Consider the following 11,371-nt stretch of genomic DNA (forward strand, 5'->3'; position numbering starts at 1 on the left):
TAGTTTATGCAGTTGGAAAAGATATTCAATTTTAAGTAATTAATTAAAAGATCACCAAATCTGATGTGTTACATTTCATTTATGTTACTGTGAAATATCAGAATTCACATCACTCTCTTAGCATTATAAATTAAATTAAATTAAATTAAATTATTTTTGTTATATAGCAAAATTTTGAGGAAATATTTTTAATGCTGTAGAATAACTCACTCTGAAGACTATAAGATTTTTGCCACAGAATATATGTAAAATTGTATGGTTAAGTCCCATTTAGTCTTTCTATATATATTTTCTTTTATTTTATACCACTATTTTCATATGCTGTACAGTAATTCCTCTCAATTGTGCTTTTTTCAAAAGAAAACCATAGGTCAAGCAAGTTTAAAATAAATAGCAGACTTAATAGAAATTATATTTTTCCAGTGAAAACTCATCATAAGAAAATTTGAATTTATTTTATAAAATGATATAGTAAAATATTATTAATAAAATAATTCATACATATGGTAAAAAAAGAAAAAAGAAAATTCAAACCATTACATTAGAGTATTAACTGAAAATTAAAATTACGCTGACCCACTTCTTCTAACACTCCTTGATTTAACAGCATTTAGAAGTTTCCATTTTAGGTCTGGTAATTTTCAATGAAATTCTAAAGGATATCATTTTATTTTTCTTTCTTGATTTATCAATTTTAAACTATTTGTATGTATTTCCTCTACTGAAATATGATGGATTTTGCCTTAGGGAATTTTTTTTTTTTACCTTTTCTATCCTATTGTTACTAAATTATTTTTAATTTTTCATATATTTATAATTTAATTTTAAATAATATATGTAAATCTGTTTCTTATCTCTCTAAATGAAGACAGACACCCCCATGTAAGATTTTTAAAAACGCTAGTGTCCTTATATTTACCTACTCAAATTCTCCCTAACTCTACGTTCCAGCTTAAGATACTCAGACCATTAAAATTCCATTGATATGGTTTATCAAATTTACAGTTTGTCCTCTTATAAAAATTAAAATACCCATGTTTTGTTACAGTTTGATTCTAACATTGAAACAAATAAAGAGTATTTACATTTTCATGTAAATATTGTTTGTTACAAAGCGCATAGAGAAGAAAGAACAAGTATAGAGAAACATAAGCAAAATGGTACAAAAACTGCAAAAATTTTTTAAAAGGAGCAATTTATCTTTAAGTTAAATTTATCACGTTTTTTAACCAGTTTATCGAGGTACGACTGACACGAAAAAGTTGTACATATGTAATGTATACATCTTGATGAGTTTGCAGGTAAGTATATACTTGTCAAGTCATCACCACAATCAATGCCATAAACATACCCATCACCTCCCAAAGTTTCCTCTCCCTCTTTATTTATATTAATAATAAATAAATAAATAAATGTATTAAATTTTCTTATACTAAAACTCAAGTTGCATTTTCTTTTTGCTTCAATTTGGATTATAATTTTGTGCAGATTACTTTTGATTTTTTAGAGTTGGCAAAAGAATCATAAAATATCCTCATAACACCCATGACATTTTCCAGATTCTTTATCATAGTATTTTGATACTGTTCTATATAACACTGACTGCTTCTAAAGGGCTTGCCCATTTGTTCCTGGAATGTTTTTCAGTGGGAATTGCTGTTCTTCATTTTTCGTTTTCTTGACTCCTTTTACATTTTACTGGAGCGTATGTTCAAGGGATATCTTTTTCTGGAAATGACAAATATGATAACAGACACTCCAAGACCCTGCATGTCTACAAATATCTTTTTTGTCCTTTCCGTCTTAATTTTTGCTAGTTATATAATTCTAAGTTCAAAATTAATTTCCATCAAAATTATGGGGAAATTTCTCCTTTGTTGCATACCATGGAATAACTTCAAAGAGAAGTCTGTCATTGCCTATTTTTATTGTTGCTCTTCTTTGTGTGCTATTATTTCTCAAAACTTATGCAAACTTCTCTTTGTCCATGGGATTTGAAAATCTGTTGTGCCTTTAGGAAAAGGGATTTTAACATTTATTTGTGAGACATTTAGTGGATACATTTAATCAGATGGCGCATATTGTTTCCAAATTCTGATAATTTGTTTCTAATATTTCCTTTATGATTTTCTTTCTGATTGTTGGACCTACTTGGATTGCTATTTTATATTCATGAATTTTCTGTGATATTTTTCACATCATTGACTTTTGCTCTTGGTTTAGGAAAATTTTCTCAATGTTATCCTACAAAACTTTAAAACTTAAAAAAGATCAATCTTATGATTTTAGACTTACAGAGTTGCAAAAATACTAGACAGTTCCATTGTATCCTCTAAGTTTTCCTTTGTGAATATTTATCTTACATAATATAGGACAATTACCAAAACTAAGAAAGTAACTTTGGTACAGTACTATTAATGAAACTAAGAAACTAACTTTGATTCAGTACTGTTAATGAAACTAAGAAACTAACTTTGGTTCAGTACTATTAAACAGTGGAATTTGTGCACAGTTTACCTTTTTTTCCCCCCAACTAATAGACTTTTTCTGTTCCAGGATACAATCCAGGTTCTCACCTTGTATTTAGTTGTTATATCACTTATCTGTGAAAGTTCCCTGGTCTTTTCATATAGTTCAAGACCTTGAACATTCTGAAAAGCAATGGCCAGTTTATTTTTGTAATGTCCCTCAATTTTAGTTTGTCTAGTATTTTCTCATCACAGAACTCTCCAAGACCCTGCATGTCTTTTTTGTCCTTTCCATCTTAATTTTTGCTAGTTATATAATTCTGAGTTCAAAATTAATTTCCATCAAAATTCTGGGGAAATTTCTCCTTTGTTGCATACCATGGAATAATTTCAAAGAGAAGTCTGGCTTTGCCTATTTTTGTTGTTGCTCTTCTTTGTATGCTGTAATACATTTTGGGGAAGGGTACTACAGAAGTGATGGCTCTCAGTGCACCATATTAAGGTATACATTATGTTGACAAATATTTCTGATACTACCTTACCTTGGTGAAGTATGTATCTTTGAGGATTCTACATTATAAAGTCACTATTATTCCTTTTTTAATTACTAAATAATTGGGGGGAAATATTTTGACAATACAAATATAACAACTTCTGCTTAAATGTTCACTAATTTTATCACCCACTGAGGATCTTGCCTGTAGCAGTTATTACTGTAGTGTTCTAATGATGATTTTCTCTATCCCTCACTCCTCCTACATCTATTCTTCTATAAGGAAGAGATGTGCTTTCTCCCCATTTATTTGTTCAGTTATTTATTTATACATATGGACTCATGCATATTTATTTTATTTGGGGGTTATAATCCTATTCTGTCATTCCATATTTTGTTGCTCAAGTTGTTCCAGAAGCTTTGTCCATTGAGAGCTCTTTCAGGTTGACTCCTGTGTCCTTTTAACATGCCTCCGTCTACTTTTCATTAAATGTATTCGTCTCTGATACTGCTAGATGCTCTAGGCTCATCTTGTATTTTTCTTCCCACAGCCCTGAAATCAATAGTTTCACCAAGGACCCTTGAATCTTTTTATTGGAAAATTATATTTAGAAACCAAGATCTGGACATTAGGTGTACTTATTGTTATTGCTTCTATTTCTTCTTAGTGAAAAGATCTAGGAATATATATTTACCAATTCCTGCATAAGTACACATCAATAATTATGTATGCATGTATGTGTGTAATCTGTCACTTATCATCTATATGTCTGTACTGATACTTACTCCGATCCAGCACTGCAGGGTTTATTCTGATTTTCCCCATTTAGTTATTTATAACTCCCCCCACCAAAAGTCAGAAACCTGTCTCTCATCATGTACAAAAAATTTACTTATTTGTTCAACCCTCTTATAACAATAGTTTTAGATTTGTTAAGCCATATCCAAGGGAGAAACACATTTAATAACTAGAGTGTTTGGATACATTTCTTTATACATTTACCCTTACAATATCTGGTCAAAACACTACTTTCCAAAATTATTTAAAACGAGATTCTTTTTTTTTTCCCATCCCCTTCAGTATGGTTATTTGACTCAATTGGAGTTTCAGTTATTTTGTCACACTCCAACTATCTCACAATCCTGATTTTTTAAATTTAAAATTGTATATAAAAATCACTCTGTGATGTATGGTTCCACAGGTTTTGACAAATTTATAGAACTGTATATTCACCACTACAGTTTCACAAAGAACAGTTCCATCCCAAATACAGTCTCTTTATATTCATCCTCTCCCTCTCAAAACCCAATGTGTGGCACCAACTGATCTAATTTTCTATCCTTATGGTATTGCCTTTTCCAAAATAGCATATATTAATGGAATCATACAATATATAATATTTGGTGTCTAACTTCATTCACTTAGCCAGTTACATTGAAGATTTGGGAGTCATCTATTTGTTAGAATATACAAAAGTTTGTTTATCCATTCACTGGTTGAGAAACATTTGTTTTGTTTCCAATATTTGGTGACTGTGAATAAAGTTGTTATAAATATTTAGTGTGCGTGTGTGTGTGTGTGTGTGTGGACGTACGTTTTCATTTGCCTTGGAGTAATACTGCTGGGTCATATGGTAAATAGAAGCACATTCAACTTTATAAAATACTGCCAAAATGTTTTCCAATGTGGCTGTAGAGTTTTGCATTTCTAATAGAAATGTATGAGATTTCTAGGGGATTGCATCGTTGGCACCACTTGGTATTGCCAGTGTTGTTATTGTTACTTTGTTTTCTTGTTTTGGCATTTTGATAGGTGTATAGTTACCTCACTGAAGTTTTAAGTTGCAACTCCCTAATGATAATGTTGAGCATCTTTTCATATGCTTATTTGCCATATCTCCATCTTCTTTGGTGACACCTATCTTCAGATCTTTCCCACATATTGTTTGTTGATTTTTATTGCTGAGTTTTGAGATTTAGATTTATTTTTATATTCTGGAAACAAGTCCTGAAATGGAAATTTGATTTGTAAATATTTTCTTTGAGCGTGTCTCTTGTCTTTCCATTTACTTAGTAGTATCATTTGAAGAACAGTAATTTTGATTTTAAAATTTTCAATTTATATTTATAAAAAGTTCAATTTATCTTTTCTTTTCCTAAATAGATCATGCTTTTGGTGTTGTATCTAATATCTCTTTGCCTAAACCACAGTCAGGTAAATTTTCTCCTATAATTTCTTCTAAAAAGAACATTTTGTAGATGTTTTAGAGTTTTATATTTTTCATTTAGAACTACAAGTAATTTTTCATTATTAAGATGTCCTGAAGAAGGAGGCTAAGAGCTGTGACTGCCTGCATGTCTTCCAGATGACCCACTCCCTGGGTGGATGGGTACGCTCCTCATCAGCAAGATCCAGGAGGCATATCTAGATAGGAACATGAACATTTCAGCGTGGCGCCCTTGCCTGAGGTGTCGGATAGGATGGTGGAGCCCTACAATACCACGTACTTGGTCCACCAGCTGGTAGAAAACACAGATGAGACCTACTGCTTTGAGAATGATGCTCTCCATTACGTCTGCTTCAGAACCATAAAGCTGACCACGCCCACCTACAATGACCTCGACCACCTGGAGTTGGCCACCACGAGTGGGGTCATTACCTGCCTGTCCTTCCCCTGCCAGCTCAATGCTGACCTGCGCAAGCTGGCATGATCAAGGTCCCCTTCCCCCACCTGCACTTCTTCATGCCGGCTTTGCTGTGTTAAGCAGCCAGGGAAGCCAACAGTACTGGGCCCTGACAATGCCGGAGCTTACCCAGCAGATGTCAGACACCAAGAATATGATGGCCGCCTGTGGCCTCTGCCATGGCTGCTATCTGACTGTGGCCATCGTGCTCAGAAGCTGCATGTCCATGAAGGAGGTGGACGAACAGATGCTTAACGTCCAAAACAAGAGCAGCTATTCTGTCCAGTGGATGGCCAACATTGTGAAGACATCTGTCTGTGACATTCCGCCCCAGGGGCCTAAAAATGTCTGCCATCTTCACTGGCAACAGCACAATACATAATATTTCTTAAACTATTCCAATCGGATGGTGGGAGCCTACAGCCAAGGGCGAGGACGACGCCGGAGAGGGCAGCCAGGAGCCCTGGGTGTTTCTTAACATGTCTTGCCCCTTCTGCCCCAAGGCCTGGCCAGAGGCAACTCCTGTGACTGCCCAGCGACAAAACAGGCTTCAGCAAGGCCTTGTCCAACAAGCGGCTCCGACTGGACAAAGGCGTGCCCAATAAGCCCCGGTTGTTCAGAGTGGTGGACAGCGTAGAGGATGAGGTGCAGTGGCGGCTTCACCTGGTCCCGGGAGGGCAGACAAGGAGGAGAGAAGCGAGCTCAGGAACAGGAAGCTGCTGACTGAAGTAACCCTGAAGTAACCTGCTGGGTAAGAAAAGGCAGCGTCTTCAGCACCAGCATCTCCAAGCAGGAGGTGGAACTGGCCCCAGAGATGATTTCCAGCAGCTCTGAGTGGGACCGCCCTTTAAGCCCTACAACTTCTCAGCCCCCAGGATCCTCCACAACAGCGGACACCTGCACACCCTACTCAAGGTCTGCACCCAGCTCCGGCTGATCTTTCTGGAGTTGAGGTTCACAGCGTTGCCAACAGACCATCTCCTCAAGCAATCCTTCTGGAGTTTTTATTTTTGATGCCCTCTTCCAGCCCCAGCGGCACTCAGCACACGACTAGCATGACACCTTCTTCCTGGGATATCCAGCAGAGGCCCTGCAGCTGCCAGTGGACTACGTCCAACAGGTCAAGCGGGCCCGGTCCTAGGTTGGCCGCCACTCATGGGGGAGCAACCGGGACTTCAGGGAGCAGGACGAGGCGGAAAAAGCCTGCTGCGCGAACACACGCACCACGTCCGTCAGCTCAGTGTGCTCCGCCGCTTCCACCCTGAGCGAGTCCATTGTGCCCCGCCAAGAACCTAACCACCAACCGTGTATTCTGGAACGAGACCTGGAGGACTCGCACCTGACCGAGTTCCACCAGATGGAGGGCATTGTGGCTGACCACCACCTCATCCCAGGCCATCTCGTGGACATCATGAAGGAGTTCTTCACCAAGCTGGTATCATTTGCTTCGAGGCAGCCTACAACCCCTACACAGAGCCCAGAGAGGAGGCGTTCAGTTACCACCAAGGCCTAAAGAAGTGGGTGGAGGTCCGGAGCTCCAGGCTCTTCCTCCCTGAGATGCTGCTGCCCATGGGGCTCCCCGAGAACCTGTCAGTTGTTTCCTGGGGCCTCTCCCTGGAGCACCTGACTATAATCAAATGTGGCATCAGCAGTGTCTGGGAGCTGGTGAGCCTAAGATGAACCTGCAGATGGTGGTAGTCGTCCCTTGTACCACCTGAACGGCCGAACTGGGATTCAGGTATAGATAATATAATTTGTTGGGGGGGGCCGTGGGGGGGCGGTTGGTGGGGTAGAAGAAAAATGGAAGAGGAAAAAGGGGAGAAGGAGGCGTCTAGTGGACGGCTTTCTAACTTTGTTAAAAAAATTTCTATTGAATAAATTTGGGGAAATCTATTTTCTAGTCTAATTCTGTTCCATCAATCTGTGGATATATCTTCTTTCCAATACCACACTGTCTTGATTAGTGTAGCTTTCAAGTAAATACTTAAATTGAAATGTGTGAATCTTCCAAATTTGTTCTTCAGTTTTAAAGTCATTTTTGTCAATTCAAGTTTCTTTGTCTTTCCATATAAATTTTACACTCACCCATAAGATATCTACAAAAATCATGCTGGAATTTTAATTAGGGTTGTACTGAATCTGCAGATCAAATTGTGGATAATTTATTTCCTAAAAATATTGAGTTTTCCTGTCTAAGAACATGGTATATCTCTTCAGTTATTTGTTGTTTAATTACTTTCATTTGTGCTTTATAGTTTTCAACACACAGAACCTGAACATATTTTTGTTAGGTTTTTACCTAATCTTTCAATTTTATTTAGTGCTACAGTAAATGAAATTTATTTTTTTAAATTCCAATTGCTTCTTGCCAGTAGGTAGGAATAAAATTGATATTTTTAGGTCGACTTTATTTACTAAGACTTGATAAACTCTATTAATTCTAGAAAAATATCTGAGTTTTTCAGATTTTCCACACAGAAAATTATTTCATCTGTGAATAGAAAATGATTATCTTGGGGGGACCTTCAAGATGGCAGAGGAGTAAGACATGGAGATCACCATCCTCCCCACAAATACATCAAAAATACATCTACATGTGGAACAACTCCTACAGAACACCTATTGAACGCTAGCAGAAGACGTTAGAATTCCCGAAAGGTAAGAAACTCCCCAATTTCCTGGGTAGGGCAAAAGAAAAAAGAAAAAACAGAGACAAAAGAATAGGGATGGGACCAGCACCTCAGGGAGGGAGCTGTGAAGGAGGCAAAGTTTCCACACACTAGGAAGCCCCTTCACTGGTGGAGAAGGGGGTGGGCTGCAGAGAAGCTTCAGAGCCACAGAGGACAGCGCAGCAACATGGGTGCACAGGGCAAAGTGGAGAGATTTCCGTACAGAGGATCAGTGCTGACCAGCACTCACTAGGCTGAGAGGCTTGTCTGCTCACCTGCCGTGGCGGGTGGAGGCTGGGAGCTGAGGCTCCAGCTTCGGAAGTCAGATCCCAGGGAGAGGACTGGGGTTGGCTGTGTGACCACAGCCTAAGGGGGCTAGTGTGCCACAGCTAACTGGAGGGAGTCCAGGAAAAGTCTGGACCTGCCAAAGAGGCAAGAGACCATTGTTTCGGGGTGTGCAAGGAGAGGATATTCAGAACAGCACCTAAACGAGCTTCACAGATGGGCATGAGCCGTGGCTATCAGCGCAAACAACAGAGACAGGCATGAAACACTAAGGCTGCTGCTGCAGCCACCAAGAAGCCTGTGTGCAAACACAGGTCACTATCCACACCTCCCCTCCCGGGAACCAGTGCACCCCGCCACTGCCAGGGTCCCGTGATCCAGGGACAACTTCCCCAGGAGAACACACAGCACACCTAAGGCTGTTGCAATGTCATGCCAGCCTCTGCCGCCACAGGCTCACCCAGCATTCCATGCCTTTCTCTCCCCCCTGGCCTGAGTGAGCCAGAGCCTCCTAATCAGCTGCTACTTTAACCCTGTCCCGTCTTGGTGGGGAACAGATGACCTCAGGTGACCTACATGCAGAGGCGGGGCCAAATCCAAAGCTGAACACCAGAATCTCTGCCAACAAAGAAGGAAAGGGAAATTTCCCCCAGCAGCCTCAGGAGCAGTGAATAAAATTTCCAAAGTCAACTTGATGTACCCTGCATCTGTGGAATACCTGAATAGACAATGAATCATCCCAAAATTGAGGTGGTGGACTTTGGGAGCAACTGTAGGCTTGGGGTTTCCTTTCTGCATCTAATTTGTTTCTGGTTTTATGTTTATCTAAGTTTAGTATTTAGAGCTTATTATCATTGGTAGATTTGTTTATTGATTTGGTTGCTCTATTGCTTTTTTATATTTATATATTTTTTCCTTTTTCTCTTTTTGTGAGTGTGTATGTGTATGCTTCTTTGTGTGATTTTCTCTGTATAGCTTTCCTTTTACCATTTGTCCTAAGGTTCTGTCTGTCTGATTTTTTGTTTCAATATAGTTTTTAGTACTTATTATCATTGGTAGATTTGTTTATTGATTTGGTTGCTCTCTTCTTTCTTTCATTTTCTTTTATTACTTTTCTATTTTTTTATTTTTAATAATATTTTTAAATTATTATTTTAATAACTTTCTTTTCTTTTCTTTCTTTCTTTCTTTTTTTTTCCTCCCTTTTCTCTGAGCCGTGTGGCTGAAAGGATCGTGGTGTTCTGCTCGGGTGTCAGGCCTGAGCCTCCTAGGTGGGACAGCTAAGTTCAGGACATTGGTCCACCAGAGGCTTCCGGGCTCCACATAATATGAGATGGTAAAAGCTCTCCCAGCGATGTCCATCTCAACGCTAAAAGCCAGCTCCACTCAACAACCAGGAAGCTACACTGCTGGACACCCCATGCCAAACAACTAGCAAAACAGGAACACAACACCACCCATTAGCAGAGAGGCTGCCTAAAATCATAATAAGTTCACAGACACCCCCCAAAAAACTGGACATGGTCCTGCCCACCAGAAAAACAAGATCCAACCCCACCCATGAGAACACAGGCACCAGTCCACTCCAAGAGGAAGCTACACAAGCCACTGAACCAACCTTACCCACTGGGGGCAGACACCAAAAAGAACGAGAACTACAAACTTAAGGCCTGAGAAAAGGAGACCCCAAACGCAGTAAGTTAAGCAAAATGGGAAGACAAAGAAATACACAGCAGATGAAGGAGCAAGGTAAAAACACACCAGACCAAACAAATGAAGAGGAAATAGACACTCTACCTGAAAAAGAATTCAGAGTAATGATAGTAAAGATGACCCAAAATCTTGCAAATAGAATGGAAAAAATACAAAAAAAATGATTAACAAGGACCTAGAAGCACTAAAGAGCATACAAACAATGATGAACAACACAACAAATGAAATTAAAAATTCTCTAGAGGGAATCAATAGCAGAATAACTGAGGCAGAAGAATGGATAAGTGACCTGGAAGATAAAATAGTGGAAATAACTACCACAGAGTAGAATAAAGAAAAAGAAAGAAAAGAATTGAGGACGGTCTCAGAGACCTCTGGGACAACATTAAATGCACTAACATTCGAATTATAGGGGTCCCAGAAGAAGAAGAGAAATAGAAAGGGACTGACAAAATATTTGAAGAGATTATAGTTGAAAACTTCCCTAATATGGAAAGGAAATAGTCAATCAAGTCCAGGAAGCGCAGAGAGTCCCAAACAGGGTAAATCCAAGGAGAAACATGCCAAGACACATATTAATCAAACTATAATACAAAGAAAAAATATTAAAAGCAGCAAGGGAAAAACAACAAATAACATACAAGGGAATCCCCATAAGGTTAACAGCTGATCATTCAGCAGAAACTCTGCAAGCCAGAAGGGAGTGGCAGGACATATTTAAAGTCATGAAAAGGAAGAACTTACAACCAAGATAACTCTACCCAGCAAGGATCTCATTCAGATTCAATGGAGAAATTAAAACCTTTACAGACAAACAAAAGCTAAAAGAATTCAGAACCACGAAACCAGCTTTACAACAAATGCTAAAGGAACATCTCTAGGCAGGGAACACAAGAGAAGGAAAACATCTGCAATAACAAACCCAAAACAATTAAGAGAATGGTAATAGGAACATACATATCGATAATTACCTTAAATGTAAATGGATTAAATGCTCCAACCTAAAGACATAGACTGCCTGAATAGATACAAAAATGAGACCCATATATATGCTGTGT

At 38.6% G+C, this 11,371-nt stretch overlaps 2 pseudogenes; both read left to right on the forward strand.

The window, feature by feature from the left end:
* Positions 1 to 5,347: 5,347 nt before the first annotated feature.
* On the forward strand, positions 5,348 to 6,038 carry LOC137758865 (tubulin beta chain-like; annotated as a pseudogene).
* Positions 6,039 to 6,052: 14 nt separating this feature from the next.
* LOC137758866 (phenylalanine--tRNA ligase alpha subunit pseudogene) lies at positions 6,053 to 7,364 on the forward strand (annotated as a pseudogene).
* The last annotated feature ends 4,007 nt before the right edge of the window (positions 7,365 to 11,371 follow it).

Source organism: Eschrichtius robustus, chromosome 2 (assembly GCF_028021215.1).
Source record: "Eschrichtius robustus isolate mEscRob2 chromosome 2, mEscRob2.pri, whole genome shotgun sequence".
NCBI classification, from domain to species: Eukaryota; Metazoa; Chordata; class Mammalia; order Artiodactyla; family Eschrichtiidae; genus Eschrichtius; species Eschrichtius robustus.